Genomic DNA, 19,282 nt, shown 5'->3' with positions numbered 1-19,282 from the left:
CCCAGAGGGGAGTTGGATCAGTATGTGGGGGATGCAACCATGAGAGACGTTTCTCAGCAAGGCAGGGGTGTCGAGACACCTCAAGCTGGATGCAAGGATCCAGGGAAGAAGCACTAAAATTAGCCCCGGCGTGTTGTAGGGTTGTGGGAGCAAGTGTGAAAGAAGAGCAGAGTACGAGTAGGAGACTTGCGGAGGTGATGGTGGTGACAGGCAGCACCCGTCTACTGAGACGCCTCTCTGCACATTCACCAGGCTGGAGCAAATTAGATGCCTGAATGTCATTAACACACACGCATACACATATCCAGCTTTCCACAAATTCATGTTCATAAGAGCATCATACAAACATTTACTGCAAAGTAGTGCCGTGCACAAATGGGTGGTAATTTGGAATGTGGCAAATTAAAAATTCAATCATAATTTGAAGACCTGGATCAAATGGTGTGACGTCACATTACGTCACCGGAACATGTACTGTATTTTGTTTACACTGGATAATTGTTTAGTGTGAGTCCACATTGAATGTTTATTTAGGCCATTAGTCAACTCATTAGCAAATTATCTATTTACATTATTACTGTAAAAATTAATATTAGTGTTTATTTATGTTTATTTAGTATGTTGTGTGCATTGGGTAAAATATGTATTTTTATTTTTTATTTTTATTTTTATTGTGCATGCATGGTCTGAGGATGTTCTAAATTTGTTCGCAGAATATACACAAATTCAAGTACAAAGATATTGATGAATTACACATTTCAGTTATACGCACGTTTAGAGCACAAAATGGTGCGTACTAGGGGTGTGAATTGCCTAGTACCTGACGATTCGATCCGTATCACGATTCATAGGTCACGATTCGATACCGATTAATCGCGATATGAATTTACAAGTCGATTGTTACAATTTTTTTTTACTCAATTTAGAAAATACCATTCATTAAACTTGTACATGTACACTGTAAGATTTGTATGAAAATGTATTATTTATTGATCTGAATCTTCAGTCTTATAACTGTGAGCAAGGTTCTAACCTTTTTCATGTTAGAACAGCATTGAAATAAAATATTAAGGCTTAATGTTCCATTAATAGAACATTCTTCCATGCCTAAGGTGTGAAAGTTAGACGTTTTGTTGAATATTTTTTCATCAAAAATGGATGTTAAAAAAATCGATTCGGCTGCCTATTGAATCGATTCGAGAATTGCGTGCTGTAGTATCGCGATATATTGCCGAATCGATTTTTTTTTAACACCCCTAGTACGTACGTTAGTGAATGAGGCCCAATTTTTTCATGGCATCCTACAAATCTTCAGTGATGTGACGTAAAGCAAACATGAATTAGGTGTTGATCTAGGTTTTTTTTCTTCCCGGCTGTTAAATGACAACACAGCATCAAGTCGCCAAGCTGTGCAATGCTACGCGATCATTTAGAAAAAGGAAGAAAACCAAGAAAGCTGCCACTGGCATAGACATGTACATCGAGACGTCACTCCACGCCAGTATCTATGTTCAACCAGATTTTAAAATGACACTTGGCTAGTATCATAAGGTGGGTTTCCATTACCCTCAGTTTTGCGCAAAAGCAAGCTGGCAATGGAAACACATGGAAACTCAAATATTGCAAAAAAGTTTTTACGCTCTCATGAGGTGGTTTTTAAGACGTGTCGAAATAGAAGTATTTCGCAACAGTTTTTGTGCATTCCCTGTAGTCATGTGACCCCTGCCCGGTCACGGAAGAAAGTAAGTAGGAAGTACTTGCACTTGCTTTCCTGTTGGACTTGCCTCCTGAGGGTATAACAAGTCTTTTTAAGCACAAAGAGATTTAGGTCTAGCGCCCAGGTCGCCGTTCCATGCACGTTCCATATCATTGCATGAGAACTCGCCGTTCCCCCTGGGAAACGAGCCAACGACCAATTGATTCATATACGGCGCACGTCGTCTTTGAAATCCATTTTATCCGTTCACATCATAACACGAATTATAAGCACGTACAACACAACACCAACACCAAATGCCCGATCCCGCCCGTTGAGGGGAGAGAGATGTTTTTAAAAGCACCTCCTACAGAACTGCAAGATCTTCCGAAACGGGACATTACGAGACTTGTACATCAGAAGCGAAACACTCTTCCATGGAAACACCTACAAGTCGAAATGGCACTTTATCAAAATACAGTAGTACAATCTCGCTTTTATTTTTGCGAAAAATTGTAATGGAAACGTAGCTATAGCTACATGTTTTATGTTTGTAACAAATTTGAATGTGTTAAAATCGCTACAGAATTCAATGAGTTCGAATGAACTTATTGTAGCAAAACACACGGCTTGCTTTAGAACTAGTATATCTGACTATGGCCTCCGTAGCTAGCTACAGAACCAAGTAGCATTCAGGCTAACTCATCCAGCATTCAGGGTGTTCATTGTGAGGCACACTATTTTACAACAGCAAAGTGTACAATAACCGAACTAAATTCAACCAAGTGGCCAGTAGCCACAATGCAACGCGAGATTCTACTTAGGTTAAGCAATTTAAAACTTAAAAGCTATTCCGTAGTTAGAACAATGCAGCAGCAGTACATCTTCTGGTGATAAGCTTTCAAATGATTGAATGTCAGGCTTTGTAAAAACATGTTGGACACCGTATGGTGTCGATAATGCACTGTATAAGTCTTCTCCATTTACTATTTAGGTCAAATTTGACTTATTTTCCTTTAAATAAACCTCCTCCCCGGAAATACGATACATTATGTTATGAATTCAATTAACATCGGTACAATTAGCAAATCAAGAATTTCCGAGCAAGTCCAGCCCCGACTTCAGAGATATATGAAAACCATACAATGTATGAATGTGTAGGTGACTAACGGGCCTACGCCCCATGAACGGACCTGTGACATTGGGCGTCTGTGGCCTCATTCCCCACTTAGTCCCCTGCCAAGGAGCCCAGCCTGCTCCTCGGGATGGGAGAGCAGAGGGCAGATGGGTCGAGTCCGATTATAGAGTTGTCTGGCCTCTCTCACAGGCAGCTCACTATGCTCCATGCTCAGGGCCAGCACAGAAAGAGTGTTTGTTGTTGGTATTAGGAGCTAAACGGCTTAACTGCTAGCAGAGGGTCGAGAACGCGGTTTTGACTCGTTGCCAGATTCCGAGACCCAAGGCAATTCAAGGACGGTTGATTAGGCCCAAAGGAGGGCGAGGGAAGTGAGAAAGACTCGAGAGGTGCAGGTGTTATTATTTACTTAGCTGGGAGAAACACCTCTTTTTGACCACAAAATTAGCTACACCTGCACAATGTAGCAAAGATTTGTCTAACAGATCTACAGGGGCAATGATTAATAGTCAACTCGTAGATTATCAAAATAAAGAATGAATATTTTGGTAATCGATTAAGCGTCTTGAGCCCTTGTTTAATTTGTCCTAATCCTCGGAATTTCAGCCGATGAATAGTAGATATTCTCACATTTCTCCATGAAAGCAGACGGATTATCCTTGACCAAACATCTAGCATGGAAAACAATGATAAACATATTTTTCTGTCATGTTACAATCCAAACCAATAACTGAATCATAATCACTTTATGCTTGTGCATTTTATGTACCATCAAAACACATTTATTAACTGATTTATTGATTAATCAAAAAAATAAAAACATTTATGGAAAAAAAATAATACAAGTTGCAGGCCTATACAGATCATAATGCCTCACGGGAGGCGAAGGGCACGAACCTCACTCATCCCAAAATATTTCCGGAGCAAAAAAATGCGCTTAAAACATTGTGTCTGTCATTTTTGTCAAGTAATTTTTTTTTCTAACCATACAGAGGAGGCATGCATTAGAATAGTTTGAATGTATAGCATCTTGGAGAAAACAGTATCATTTTTAAGTATATTAGTTAGGCCCAAGTGTCCTTTTTTCCCCCCCGATTAAAATAGGGTCACCCTAGGATATGTTGTACACTCGCCTGCCGACACACACATTTGTAATTGGTGTGTATGTTTCAATTTACGACTGCCTGCCTACCCAAGCCAAGAGCTCACTGCACGTCACTGATATATACGTAATTAATATTGTATTATGGAATTGCTAATGTTGAACCCAATATGTTCTGCTGGTCGACCTTGGATTTTTTTTATTTTTTTTTTTTATTTTTTTTTATGTGTATGTGTTTTTTTGTTTGTTTTGTTTTGTTTTTGCTATGTCCAAATTATTTTCCATCCACCTATCTATTATCTGAACCGCTTCATCCTTTTGAGTAAATAATGGGACAAAATTTATCCCAGCATAACACTGTCACCATCATATAACCATTATCAAAAGTAATATTCTAATGTTGACTAGCACAGATGTGCCTTTCACATTCTACATTACCATAACAAGATGCAACCCACTTTTAAGAGTAAAACACAAGCAACATAACTTAAAAAAACACAACAGTACCTGAACTTTTAATACAAGTAACAACACATGGTGATACTTCATCTTCATAGGCAGATTTATTGATACAATTATACACACTGGATCTAAAAGATTGTGAAGGCTTACCAAAAGAAGGGGTTGGTGAGTATGTTTGACAAACTATTTGCTCTCCCGTAGGATATCCTGATACTCCATGCAGTGTACACAATCTTTCTAGTCTGTCTAGTCATTGTGGTCATGCATGGAAATTGTTTCAACACAGGCGTTAAGTTGTGCATTCTTCAAAGTTGGGCTTTGGGCCCTCAAAAATGCACACGTCATTCAATTCTGTTTACTTTTGGTGCTGATCTCCACTTCCTATCCTTGTTTGATCTCTTCTCAAAGACAACATATGGCTAATCCGCGACAACTTGTGATGTTGACCAAAAGTAGCGAGTATATTTCCTCCACTATTGCAATTATTCACACATTTAAGTGTTGTACTTGTAAACGAAGAGTCCCTGAAGATGGAGATGAAGCCGACAAATTGTTTATTCTTGGGGATTTTGCTACAGTTAAGTACCATGCCTAACATATGTACACAAATTAAAAAAGCAAACTGCACTTAGATTAAGTTGAAGTACTGCTGACAGCCTGTGTCAACTGTGTGCGCAGCACCAGATGAAAAGGGCTACAGTAATCCCCTCTAGCCTGTCGATTTCCCTAATCTCCTGCTTTTGTTGTTCGCCGAGCCCAGAGGAGGGTGTGACAGGGTCAGGGGTGAAATTTAAGAGCCTTTAAGGATAGCGGTGGGGACAGATGAGGTTTCATGCTCTGATTAAGCGTCATACATGCTAATACACTTTTATTGTAAAGGTGAACCTCGGTAAAATTTGCAATCTGCGTCCAGATTAACATTTGAAGATCGAACAGGTCTCAAAATAAAACCACCGTGCAAAGACACACTGCAGGAACTTTATGTGTACACCAAGAAGAAGAAGAAGAAGAAGAAGAAGAAGAAGAAGAAGAAGAAGAAGAAAAAGAAGAATAGTCAGTACAAGAGCAGCACGTCGGGCCTAATAATTTTCAGCTATTCTGAATCAGGGGGAAAAGATCAGGATTTTAAAATTAATTAATGTATTTATTTATTATGGGATAAAAAACAAAACATAATCCAGAGGTAAACATGCATACATATTATACTACACATCATCAAAAGCAGCAGAAGTAAACAGCTAGTGGGCAAACATTTTGCTAGTTGTCGCAAGAAGCTAATGTAGCATATCAAGCTAACGTCATGTAACAGTGATATTTTAATGTGGGAAGCCAAGACAGTGCAGTGGCAACTTGCAAAAAGAAATAAATAAATCCAAATAAGAAAATTTTTCTGCTCCCAGCCCCATCATGAATACATTGCCGAGGTATCGGATCGGCACTCAGTATCGGCAGATCCTCAAAATCAGGTGACTCGGAATCGGGTGCCAAAAAAAAAAATGTGATTGTGACATCCTTGGTGCAAATTATACAGTGAATATGCAAACATGGGAAGCCTACAGGTAACTCGAAGCATGAAAATGTGTGGAGGTGCCATTATCTTGAGTTTATACTTCCTGCAATTTCAGATAAGAGAAAGGAGGAGGCCTCTTTTGGAAACACAAACAAGACTTGCAAAGTTGAAGGGTCAAAGGGTGAATGAACCTCAGGGGGTGATTATTGTAGATTTCACCAAACATACACTAATACATAAACGAACCGTATTGCATGTAAAATAAATCAGATTCTCTACTCTAAGGTATAATTAAAGAAAGCCTCCAAGAACGGTAAACATTATTCTCCACAGAGACATCTCCCGAATGCAGATCAACAAGTTTCAACAGCCAAAAAAAAAAAAAAAAAAGTGACTAAGAGAATGACGTCACCGTGGCTCATAAACACACTCACACTGTTTTTGCAATTTTGACAGAAGTGTGAAGGTCCCTGCTTGCAGCAACATACCTGTGGGATTATTACCACACAGCCCCAAGCACTGGTGGCCATAGACCCTGCCCACCATCTGGTTAAAAACAACATCCGAGTCGAGGCACTCGAGAAATCCCCAGCCTTTATGTATGAGAGGCGACTGGAGGAGATGAGGTTGCACCAGCATGTCTTCTCCTCCGTAACCCCGGGGGGTGATAGGTTTAGAACAGTGGCTTGCATTGTTTGGCCGCACTAACCCCCTTCTCCTCCGCAACCCTGCCTCCTCTTCACCCTTGCACCCCGCCCAGCTGAAGATCGAGTTAACTCTTGCCTGCAGTCAATGCACCTCACAGGAACCCAATCCCCCTCTCTCTCTGTCTCTCTGAGGTCAGCCAACAAGAAGTTAAAGCTTTGGCCCCTTTTATCATTCATTGCCACCACTATCTGACTGAGAAGAAGGGAGGCCGATAATGAGAGCACTGTTAGCAGACATCAGTCACCCACTTGTGTGTTTTGACGACGACTCCTTTAGTGTAATTAATTTACATATTAAATGCAAATTTGACCTCTGCACCATTTACAAATCAATGCCATTTGTGTCCTTTGTGTATTGTTCATCAGCACAAAGCTCTATAACAATATCACTTTAATATTGATCATTCTCATTTTTATTTAATACTTTGTTCAAGCAGTAGTTATAAGATCACTCAAATGTATTGCGATTATTTTATAAATTGTTTCAGTTTTTGCCTTACCATGAAGAGGGCCCACAACAGTGAATCTGAGTAACTCCGCTGGCAGCATCTATTCTTCTTAAACTTGTGTTAAAACCAAAATATTAGGTTCTGAAAATACAATAAATAATTTCGATTTAGCATAGTCGTTCATGACAAACCACACGGCTGTTGCGCACGCTAAGCTAAACCAAAATTTTTCGTTGGGCTTTAGGTCATCAAATATAAGACCATACAAGCCACATTATAAGTAGCAATAAACGTTAGCATTAGCAATTTAGCATTAGCAAGTTATCATTAGCATGTTAAGTTTCTGGCTAACATAGACTGATATGCAACAAATCATCATACTAGCATTAGCATGTGCGCAATCTAATGAAATATACTCACACCAGTGGCATTTCTGTACTTAATGAGGCTCCTCGGCCGCCACTTGGGTCACAGTTAGCTTCTTGTGCTTTTTTGTGCTTATGCAGCTCATCTCGTAGCTTCTGTCTGTTTTTTTTCTGGTCACAGTTTGCCACTTCCTCTTTTATCTCCTTTTGATGATGTGCTTCCTGTCATTTGCAACCATCTTGCGTTGCCACTTTTACAACTTCTGTCTTGTTTTGTTTTTTTGTTGTTGAAAACACTGTTATCAATGCATATTTTACACTAGGATCCTTGCTAAGAGCCTACTTCGATGTTTGCACCAACCATTCAGAATATATTACCATTTACATCAGTAGTGTGGATTGTGACTCACAGATGTTAGGTTTACATTTTGCGGCAAATTTTCCCAGATGCTTTTTACTTTCACTTGATTGTTGATGGTTGTGACAAAATGATGTAGGAGAATGTTTGAGTATACCTTGTAAGAGAAAATGAAAAGTATTTTAGCAATGAAATGTGCACGTATAGTACTTCTCCCAGACTTATTGGTATAACTGTATATCGTGCACGGTAACATTTTTGCTGTCGAGGCAGACAATAACGCGAACATGCCACGGAGAAATCAGTGTATTCAAGTTAGGTGGCCTTTGTGAGTGGCAACATAATATGGCCACCGGTGGCTTTACTTCTCCCAATGGCAAGTTTACACGACTTTGACACTCCATTCAGATATAAGTCTGTCTGTGGCTCATACTTGTTGAGCAGGTCAACATTACCAAGGCCTGACAGCACAATGACAATAAAAGGCTCTTCGGCTATGTTAATTTATTTATTTATTTATTTTAAAGTTGATTTTCAATTAGTTGAAAAACGAAATTCTTTTTTTTTTTTTTTGATCGTTACTGTCACGAGCCATGCATCTTACCAAAGGCCATACACACGTACACGTACATCACATTTAATTTTGCATTTGTGCCCCTTGCGCCGAGGGCTGTTCAAATTACATATATATTTTTTATTTTGGTTCTAATGGAGGACATTTTATCATAGACCCCATACTATTACATACCGCTCCATTGTCCTGTCCTTTCAACATGTGATATGTAGCCTAAATTAATTACGTGCAGGCATTTATTTTTTGTCAAATTTACAGAATGTTCTCATTCTCTGCAGGTGGTGTAATGTTTGAAGACGTGAGCTACCTTTGTCTTGCTCCTGGTGTTAAGGGGCAGAGCAAGGGTGCAGCGCTGGGCCAGCGTCTCATAAATCACAGCCGAGGATAGGGAGCAACTGCTCAAATTAAGATAAACCCCCTTTAATTATCAGCTAAACAGCCTAGTGTCCCCTCTTTCCCTGCTCTATCTGTCACCCAGCAAGCATGCGTACTCAACATGGGGCAGACTTTACTGCCCCTACACACACACACTGACATTTTTACCAGCATGTAAACACATTATCTTACACTTTGCATCATTTCCAAACACATAAACTAAGCAAACACATGTCCTAAAGAATCTAAACCAGTCAACTCAATGAGCTACACTCAGATCACCTTTTGACACGTGGCTGTCAATCAAATTACCTTGTAACGTATCACCTCTTTGCATCTGTTAAATAACCCCCTCCCGCAGACCTCCTCCCTTCATTTTCTCTCTGTGCTTATTCACTACGCCAATTATCATTAGCCTAATGTCTTCTCAATAGCCTTTAGTAATGTCTTTCTTCAGAGGCTATCTCTTACCTCACCCCAACGGCCCCCTCAATTTGTGTCCCAATCAGATGTGCTGACATCTGTGCATGCTTGCAGTGACACTACTCTGAAGTAGGAGAGAGAAGTTGAAGCACACAGGGTCAGTGTGTATGTGCGTGTGCTACCTGTGGAGTAAATGGATTTAGAAAGGGGGAGAAAGAAGAAGAGACACAGAAGTTCAATTTTGGCATTTGCAATATTTGAATGTTCTTTTTTCTCCCACCAAGTCCTGTTTTTTTTTTCTACCACTCTTCCCTTCGAGGCAGTGTATTGATTTTTTATTAGGCGTGAGCTACCATCTGGCTGCTTTTCATTCTTTTGTTATTCCAAAGCATGGGGAGCAGAGAGAGAGAGAGAGAGAGGGGGAGAGAGAGAGAGAGAGAGAGAGAGAGAGAGAGAGAGAGAGAGAGAGAGAGAGAGATACCAACAACAAAAAATGCATTAAATGAAGACAGCAAGAGAATGGTCAGCATACAGAGCAGTGTGCGTGCGTGCATGGGTGTGTGTGCGCATTCGTGCGTGTGAGTTTTGAAGAAGGAAAAAGTATACCTAAAATAAGTAAGTGCCTATGTATGTTTGTATTTATGCATATTAGGGATGTTCAATACCACTTCTTTTCAGAGCGATACCACAAGTACGCTTGAGTAGTCACCGATGCCAAGTACCGATACCAGTAGTACTTTTGATACATAAAATTTCTCAGCAAAAACAATGGCAGATAATTTTAACAAAGAAAAAAAGACCTAAATATCCCATAATAGCATTTTCCTTAAAATTGCATGGAATTAACAGTTTGACCGCCAAAAATGTTTAATAACGATTAGTAAAGTCACAATGTATGCCGCCATAAACGTTAAATGATGTCAACTACGTTATTTATTTATTTATTTTAATCACTGGGATGATGTGAATGACCAAAGCCTTTGTCATATTAAAGTTTTTTTTTATTATTATTATTAACGCATGACAGTAAAAGAGTTAATAGCGATTTTCTATTCTTCTAATTTCTAGTTCCTGATCGTAAACCGACCACAAAAGGGCGGTCGATACTATTATTGTCCTGATACCGATACCCATATTGGTACTTGCCCATGCCTAATGTATATATCCATGCAAATATGCAAAACAGCAAACAAGGCGCTATAATGTCTCATTTGATGCTGCCCCGCCTCGAAGTCTACACATCATTTTCCCCACAGTCCCCATCTACAAAACAGAAAGCACCCAGGAGAGAAGCCGCTCTACCCCTCGTGAGCCACAAATCTGAATCTCTCCGAGTCGTTCTCATCCCTCCTTTTCCCCAAGGAAGTGGATACACATGCGCGCCGTCCCGCCTATCATTCATTGATTGGTTTCATCAATGTGTGATCGTCTGATGACAAATATTTAACATCCTGCCACAGTATCGATCGAGCCACTCTGAGTGGGACGCTAATTGAGGGAGCGTTTTCCCACCGGAGGTCAGGTTCATATTTGCCCTGTGAATTCGCTGCATTTGCAGAAATGAGAAATGGGGCGGCGGTAGCTCATCTGTTTAGGAGCTGGAGGGTCACAGGTTCAAGTCCGGCCGAGGAGGGGAAAAAAATGAAAATGGCAGCTAGTTATTGGAGAGAAGCTAGTCTGCTTGTTGGCTGTTGAGGTACCCTTGAGCAAAGCACTATCCCCATCCCTCAGTTTAGGGTGCAAAACTATTTGCACATCACTTTCACCGATTCTTTCCATGCAAGCTGCATGTGTTTGATGTACTTCGCCAACACAACACAAAATATACAGCAGAGTGCACGGGATTATAATGAGATAATTAATTAACTACCAAAAAAATACAGATCAGAAATGGTTGCAAGATGTAATGTGGACTAACCCGCCAGATAGATTTAAACTTAATTGCACATCCCACAGCACATAGCTTATTTTAGCCAATTTAGAGCAATGAAATTTGATGCAATAGTCTGCAGTAAATATGCAATGATGAAATTCAACTTGTTCTGTTACATTTCTCCTGAACAAACAAAATCATTTTTCATCAGTCACACAAATAAAAAAAAAATAAAAAAACACACAAGCTTCCATTGATTGTGTGCTGAGTTGAACATGATGAATATTTATATATCACACCGACGTATGGATTATGGACATTATTTGCTTGTTGTATCTAAACAAGATGCTACAGTATTGCACTTCCTCTCAAAAGAAAAAGGAAATGATGTTGCAATATTAAAATAATGTCAATATAATGACTTCATCACAGCATTTGCTTACAGTGCAATGACTGACTTTTAATTCATTGTAAATTAAAAAAAAAATAAAAAATCAAAGAGTAACATTTAGGGTCTATTTTTGTGAATGGCGTAAGTATTATGTGGTTCAACTGTGCAATAGGTTGGTTAGACCCAGTGTTGGTAATTTCACAGTCAGTCAATCTCTCAGTATATTTGATACACAGTAAAGTCTGTAAAGTAAATTTTACTCTGAAAAAGACTATATTTGGTCCCACTCTAAACAGAGTAGACTTTACACTCATAAGAGAGTAAAATACAAAACAACAACAACACTCAAGGGTTGAGGAACAATCCCACAACCTTCAGCATGGAAGAAAAGTTACTCAACCAGTTGAACTATGCCAGATTTATTGTTCGTTCAAATTTTATCTACAGGTAAAGTAAGAGTAAAATTTACTCCACAAAATTACTGTGTATATCTTCCTAATTGCTCTTTGTAATTCTCCTAATCTAATGTTGCGGCCAGTGACGACAAAAAAGGACAGCAGATACATCATAACCCATCTGGAGGCTGATGTAATGTTTATGCCCAACCCTCAACAAGTTATTATTGAGCAGTGCAACAGGCTTCAAGGCCTAGACTGAGATCCAGGACTGTGTGTGATTAATGATATGGGACGCGCCCCACTAATTGTTACTCCTGACACAGGCACACGTCCCCACACAAAGCACGACAGGGTCGGAGCAGGGTACCATGCTCAATCACCTTCCAATAGAAAGCCCCCATGTGTGTCTCGAGAGAGAGGTCACAAGATATCAAGAATACGGCAACAGAGTCAGACACAGAAAACCAAATGTAGCAAGCTAGTGGACCATACGGTGGGGTTGAGGATTTACATGAGACTAACTCACAAGACCGGGTAACAAAAACGATGGTGGACTGTCCTGACATGGAGAGCGGGAGATTTACTAGGCCTTACTTATCCTCAAAGGATTATCCTCATTGAATTTGAACGTAAGTCTGCTTCTGGCCTGTGTAACTACTTGCACCTGTTGCCACAATAATGTTTAATTGTGAACATAAATTGTTCATACCTAACTTTAGCTTAGTTTGACAATAAGTCAGTGAAAGAGCTGTTTTGGTCAAATAAAGTACACAACTAATTAACATACTAACCATGTCTGACAATGCATTTTGGTGAGGCTGGTGAAAGTTCAAGAGCGAAAGACCCACTTTGATGTGCCTCCTAAATTACTATAATGTCTACATCAAAAGCTAAACATTGCTACAGCGTTAGCACAGATTAGTAATAGATAACAACATTAGTAGTAAAAATGTACAGGGAGTCCTCAAGTTACGTCCAGGTTCCGTTCGTACGCTGGCAATGTAACCCAAATTTCAACCTAAGTCGGATTTCACCATTAAAGTCAATATTTACATCAAAATAGTTTGTACAGTAATTTTAGAAAATATATTTATGCGACCCGTAAGAGCCGGAACCAATATTTCGTGTTTCCGCACGGACATTTATAGCTAACAGACGGCATAGCGGAGCTAATTCAAACTTGAAACACGGAAATGTGATGCGCCTGATGGCTAGCCGACCTGCTTGATGGACGTCCGTTGCTGAAGGTGACAACAACACAACTTTAAATAACTTTAAAATGCCGTGATTACTGTGGGAAATTAACAAAAAAGAAGATGCTACGGACGAAGCACGGGTGCCGTAAAGTCGAAACGATGTAGGTCTAGTACGACGTAACTCGAGGATGCAGTGAGTGTTTGGTGTAAGAAATGTAGCACTCACAGTACTTGATTGCTTCATGAAGTTGGTGGTGGTGTAGGGCGGGTATTTTGGCCGTTTTCTGTTTGTTGCTTTGACACAAGTAATGTCATTTTCAGTTGACAGAAAGTGGCAAAAATATAACCAGATTTCTTAATGTTATTAAGACACCCGGTAACTCTTTTAAATTGTGGAAAAATATGCAACTGAGAAAACATTTGCTACATCGTATATATTCCCACTTTCACTCTTCACCTGTCTAAACCTCGCAAAAATCTACTGGTAAGTATGTTTAAACTCCACACGGAAAAAGATTTAACATTAGTGAGTGACAGGCCACCATGGACTGTATAAATGTAAATGGGCCCAACATGCAAATGCATTGGGCTCCTTTTCCACCTGCCAGTTTCCCCGCCAGAAAGAAAGCGAGAGAGGACAGATGGAAGTCATGAATTGGCTTCAATGAAGCACTACAGACATTCAGCTCCATCAGGAAATCCCTTTATAGAGGCCTGGAGTCCGGCTGTTTTCATATTGTTTCTATCAGCTAAGAGTGCCCAACAATGGGACAATCATCTGGGAGGCAAGTCCCCACAACCCTCGTGGTCTCAATTGGCCTTAACTTCATTAACTTAATTAATCACACTCAAATAGTGTCTACCAGCTTTGTAATTGTGAACTCGGAAACTCTTCATTCTAAATGGATATTCCCGTTTTCCGTCCACCAGTTTTGCGAGCAATTGTGTGGAATCAAGATTCCGAGACTATAGATCCTTTAATGATACCTTTCCGAAAGTCTGTTGCCCTACCAAAGAGTCATTCAGCTCGAGGCCCCCTCTATCCCTGCGTGGCCCCGCTGGCCCCTGTGAGCTGCTCACAAAAAGTCCACAATGCTATTCAAACAATAAGCCAAGGGACAAAGAGCACATTTACACAAGTGAGCTTTCTTTGAAAGCAAAAAGGCAATGTTTGGAAAATTTCCAAAACTCCCTCTGCCCCCCAAAAAACCTGAGCCCCTTTTACCCCTCCACACGACACCCCGCCTAGTTCATAAAAAAGTTCACCAATCCAGTGATGGAGACGTGGGAGAGAAATATATTACACCCAGCTCGATCCCACCCGCCAATCCACAAGCACCCCCAATTTAGCCAAGCCCCTCTTTACAGGACAAAAGCCCTTTAGATGCCGAGTGTATGTGAGGGCTCTGGTGGATACCATAGTGGCTTAAAGACCGTGGAGGCCTCTAAAAGACACTTCTTTTACTCCCAATCTCCTTCCATTTCTCCGTCACTCACTCTCTCACCGTTCTCATCTCAAAAGTTCAACAACGGCTAGAAAGTGTTGGAGGGAGAAAATGGGGGAGGTAGAGGGTGTGCGGAGGGTGCTCCTATGTCAACATTGTGGTATTTTCCCAAAGATGCATATCGCCTCTATACAAATAGGAGATGTATTTATAGGAGTACACAGAAAGCTGCATGAGAGGAAAGTGTTTGGCCCGGATTTCTGGACACGACCCCCACGGCTCCGTGGATGGTCTTCATGGCCAGTCAAATTGTTATTCTTTGGATGTGCGTTGGCTGGGAAACACGCAAGTTCTCAAGCAACCACATGGTGTCCACCAACACCCCCCTCCGTCCCCCACAGCCCCTCTCGGCATGGCTGCCATGCAGAGGAGCCCATTGAAGGAAAAGGTCCAGCACCATACATCTTGACCGGAGCCAATACCCCAAGGACTCTTTGTCAACTCTGTCCTGCATGTCTGAGGCTAATCAGCAGGCATGTTTACAAAAAATTAAATAAAATGGTACTTCTCCCAGTACACAGTAGACTACACCGTTTTTTAGAATCTTAAACTGGGTTCAGGTATTTAGTGTGCAAGCTGCTGCACATACAACAAAACAGCAACCTGTGTCGTCGAAACTTGCGAGCACTTGCCCAACCTTCCAGGAAAGAGGTTGGTCAAACCAGACAGACAGGTCGTGCGTCACTATGAGGACACTTGGCTTCAACAGTGAGTTGACTGTTCAAGCAAATGTAGCTCCTTTTGTTTGTACAAGATTTTCTTGAAACAATAAAAAGGACGGAGAAAAGCGGTATGTCCGGTAATTTCTTTCTTTCGCTCTACATTTTAAAGCTTCCGATCTTGTGGGAAGACTTTCTACAAGATGTAGTGTTTATATGTGTCCACACCAATGAGTGTAAATCTGACACTTTTCAAAGTGTTACTTTTGTCTAAAAATCAACACTGGTAAACATTGAGGGGCCTATTCACTAAAGGTTTACGTCGCCTTTGCTCGGCGCTAACCGGTAAAAATGGAGCAATCCAGGAGTGCCTAATTCACTAAACACGCGCAGATGGGGAAATCTGTCACTAAGGGCGCTGCCAACCAGATTGCGCCACGGTGCGCCAGTGTTATTTGCGTGTATATAAATTAGGTAATTTGCATACATTTGACGCAAAATATGCCCACCCCAATGCAAATGAGACTCATTGATATACAGCGTCTAAATCACTAACGCCAGCGCAAATAGCCATATGTAGTTTGCGTGACGTAAATAACGTTTATGGAAAGCATGTATAAACCTGCCGCAAACTCGATCCCGGGATCATGACAAACAGTGCATGCCATTTGCGGCACAACATGATCACGCAGAGAGGAGAGAGAGAGAGAGAGAGAGAGAGAGAGAGAGAGAGAGAGAGAGAGAGAGAGAGAATGGCGGTGAGGCATTTTACGATATTTTTTAAATTTCAGATGCATATATTTTTAAAATACAATCGCACCAATAATTAGTACTTTATGAATGAATGATGTCGTTGTCATCCACTCTGCTCTGTACAGTTTAATGGCGCTCTAAATGCTTACTCTTGGTCCAACCTCGCTTTCTGATAATGTCATCTTTCTCGCAACTGTTACTATAACAACCATGTTCTTGGCGCAAATCCATTGCCATGTGTGGTAAATCAGTTGCAAATTTGCTCCAAGCTGTCAGTTTTGTGGGTGTGTTTGCGCCAGTCTATGATTAGGGCAATATCCTTAGTGAATAGGTGGGTAACTGGGTGCAGACTGCGGGTGCAGTTGTGGTGCAATATTTTGCGCTATTACCGGATGCAGCACACTCTTACCCCGGGTTTTCACTGGATGCGGTTGCGGTGCGGTTGCGGTGCGGTGCGTCTTGACTGCGTGCTCCGGACGGGTCAATTTTTTTGTCAATCCACACCGGCTCCGCACAGCTGCGGTCCGGCAGCTCCGTCGCCGCCCACTCCCCAACGTGTGTCGCGGGACCGCGCGCGCGCGATCATGTGGCATTTCACAACGAGAGGTGGACTTCTTTTGATTTAACCTTTTCTTCTTCTTCTGCTATGAGATTCCATGCAGCATCCTTTTTTTGGTTGTCCTTGTAAAGTATATTAATAACGAGAGTCGGGTCAGTGCGGGTCCACTCTTTATTTCTGTCTTCCGCGTCCGGCTGCCACTCAGTACGGCAAGCGAGACGGGCACAACAAGCAATCGCGAACATCAAACTCACAATACATTACAGTCCTTATAAAAAGGATGTGCCGTGTCATATATTATTTTGTGGTTTTCCACCTCCAATATAAACCTCTCCTCGTCCATGTTCGCTGGTGTCTAAACCGTGAATGAGCACATGGCCCGGCGACGCCCACGTCACGTTTTGCTGAAAAACTTGCGAAATAGGAGCTGGCGAGTGTTTTATTCTGAAAGGTAACCGGAAATTTATTTTGAAACTGCCTCGGTCTTCCTGTCCCGCTCGATGTGTTTTGTGCTAGCTTGCCATTTGCCGGAGGCCTACCGCTGCGGCGTCCAGCAAAAATAGAAAATAGGTCTATCCTTGCGGAAGGCTTGCGGCACGCCGCAGGCCTTCCGCAGTCGACACGCAACGCACCCGCAAGCGGTGTAAACTGCACCATTCGAATGAATGGAATCTAATTGCTTGCGTCGCCGGACCGCACCGCAACCGCACCGCAACCGCATCCGGTGAAAACCCGGGGTTAGTGAATATAACCCTGAGTAGTGTTGAAAGTACTCCAATGCTGCCAAACTACACTTTCGCCGTGAGTGTCATTGTTAAAAATGTAACTCAAACTACACTTTACGCTGATAAATGGTACTTCATTTATATAGCGTTGTTCCTCCGTACAAGGCTCTCAAAGCACTTTACATTTTGACTACTCATGACACTGCATCAGTAGCAACTTGGGAGTTCAGCATTTTGCTCAAAAATACTTTGACATAGTCACACTGGCCTGAGACGAACACACTCTTTCAGTATCAGGAAAGGACCACTCTACCACTGAGCCATGCCACCCCAACGATAACAACTGGATGTATCGCTATTGAAATGTTGAGCGCGCGCTGGAAAATTGGAACACTGAAGGAAATTTACTCTGACAGTGTAACTTTTTATCCTAACAGTGTTAAAATAACACTGCTTACTGCATATTTGATCGAACACTGAACATTTAACACTGGACGATTAGCTGTGCATGTATCTGGTTGATTTTATGTCTGTTCCAGTGGTTCTTAAGATGAGTTTGATCGAACCCCAACGGTTGGGTGAGTCAGTGTCAAGGGGTCGTCGGAGGTCAAGACACCCGAGTCATATGATTCGTGAGGATACACCTCGCTTTGCCGTCATTGACTACAGGTAATTTGGTGCGCTCAGTAGTCGACTTGTGACTGTCCATTTATTATTGTAAGCCCTTCATAAAGACAGTGGTCAGATGAATAAGTGCAAAATGAATTCACATGTATAACAGAACGCATGGTGTTCCACAGGGTTCAATTCTGGGGCCTCTGCTGTTTTCATTCTGTCTGATGCCACTGGGTTCCATCTTAAGAAAACAACGGTGGCTGTTTTAAAGTGCTCTATAAATAAAGAGTTGAGTTGAGTGATGGGAGTCAGTGTCCTATGTGCATGATTTGCAAGTTTAGCAATTGTAGTTCAGCACAGCTAGCTATCGAGTAAAACTACCGGCAAATGAACATTTCCTTCAGATGCATGGAGATGGGGAATACAAGAACACAACACTCTGAATTTATGGTGAAGAGAGCTAGATTCAATGAAAAGGCTACAATCCTTGTTCGTTTTGTTCCCCAGTAAACCCCATGTCTATATCTTTAATTTGAAAATAAAAATAAATAAATAAATAATAAAATCACATTTTATTTTTCAATAAAGAGGGGATGGTGAATGCGCACAGGAACCCAGTGGGGTTCAGTATCTCCAACAAGGTTAAGAACCACTGGTCGATTCACCTAGATTAAAAAAAATAAATAAATAAATAAAAATCATAAAATAAGAGTGAAATCAGAGGTCACTGGTGTTGGATCTGAAACCAAGCCTGACTCACAATTTCTACTCAAGTTTTTATGGACCATGAGGAACAGTTAAGCTGGAACAGAAAATATCCTTCTCCAAACTATTTTTAATTTTTTTTTACGGTTTCCATGAAGTTGGAATCACAAAAATATCATCCTAAAAGAATAACAATATGAATAATTTAAAGGGTCTAGTCCGACACTGGCTTAATTTATGTACAGTCAGGATTTGACCCAAAGCATTTGTCCACAGTGTAGAATAAATTGTAGCATCGGGTTTCAAGAGAAGAAATGATCTTAAATCCTGGTCATGGACTGTAAATTTCATGTCAAAATTATACATGTAGCTGCCAAGACAAAACAGAAAGTACACTAAAAGTTCAGTAAAATCATAAAAAGTCAAAAACAATAATGGTACTCAGTGCAACTTCTTTCCACTATGCTTTACACATCAGCCATCCCGGGTCATGATCAATATTCAACATTCAACAAATAAATTATTTTGTTATGCTATATTTTTCCTGTACATTAGCTTTTATCATCCTCCGGAGTTCTCTCTTTCCTCTGCTCCACACAGCCTTTGATTTTTTTGTTGTTTTCCTTCCTTTTTCACTAACTCACCTTTGTGGTCCTTTTATCGTCTTTTGCTGAACTACCGGGTCGCGCCTGAAGCAAGTTTCCCCACAATTTTAACTACCACAAAATCCGTATGGCATTTGGGTGG

The 19,282-nt window shown here is 40.9% G+C and overlaps 1 long non-coding RNA gene across 1 annotated transcript in view; it reads right to left on the bottom strand.

Moving 5' to 3' along the window:
• The window catches only part of LOC144019636 (uncharacterized), a 110,929-nt gene extending 103,334 nt beyond the window's left edge, over positions 1-7,595 (bottom strand). The window contains exons 1-2 of the long non-coding RNA XR_013283732.1: positions 7,482-7,595; positions 7,113-7,202 (exon numbers count right to left, since the gene is read on the bottom strand). This is a non-coding gene — a long non-coding RNA (uncharacterized LOC144019636). The remainder of the gene's footprint in view (positions 1-7,112; positions 7,203-7,481) is intronic.
• Positions 7,596-19,282: the final 11,687 nt, after the last annotated feature.

Source organism: Festucalex cinctus, chromosome 5, assembly GCF_051991245.1.
Source record: "Festucalex cinctus isolate MCC-2025b chromosome 5, RoL_Fcin_1.0, whole genome shotgun sequence".
Lineage (NCBI taxonomy): Eukaryota > Metazoa > Chordata > Actinopteri > Syngnathiformes > Syngnathidae > Festucalex > Festucalex cinctus.
This window is presented reverse-complemented; position numbering and strand designations above follow the sequence as displayed.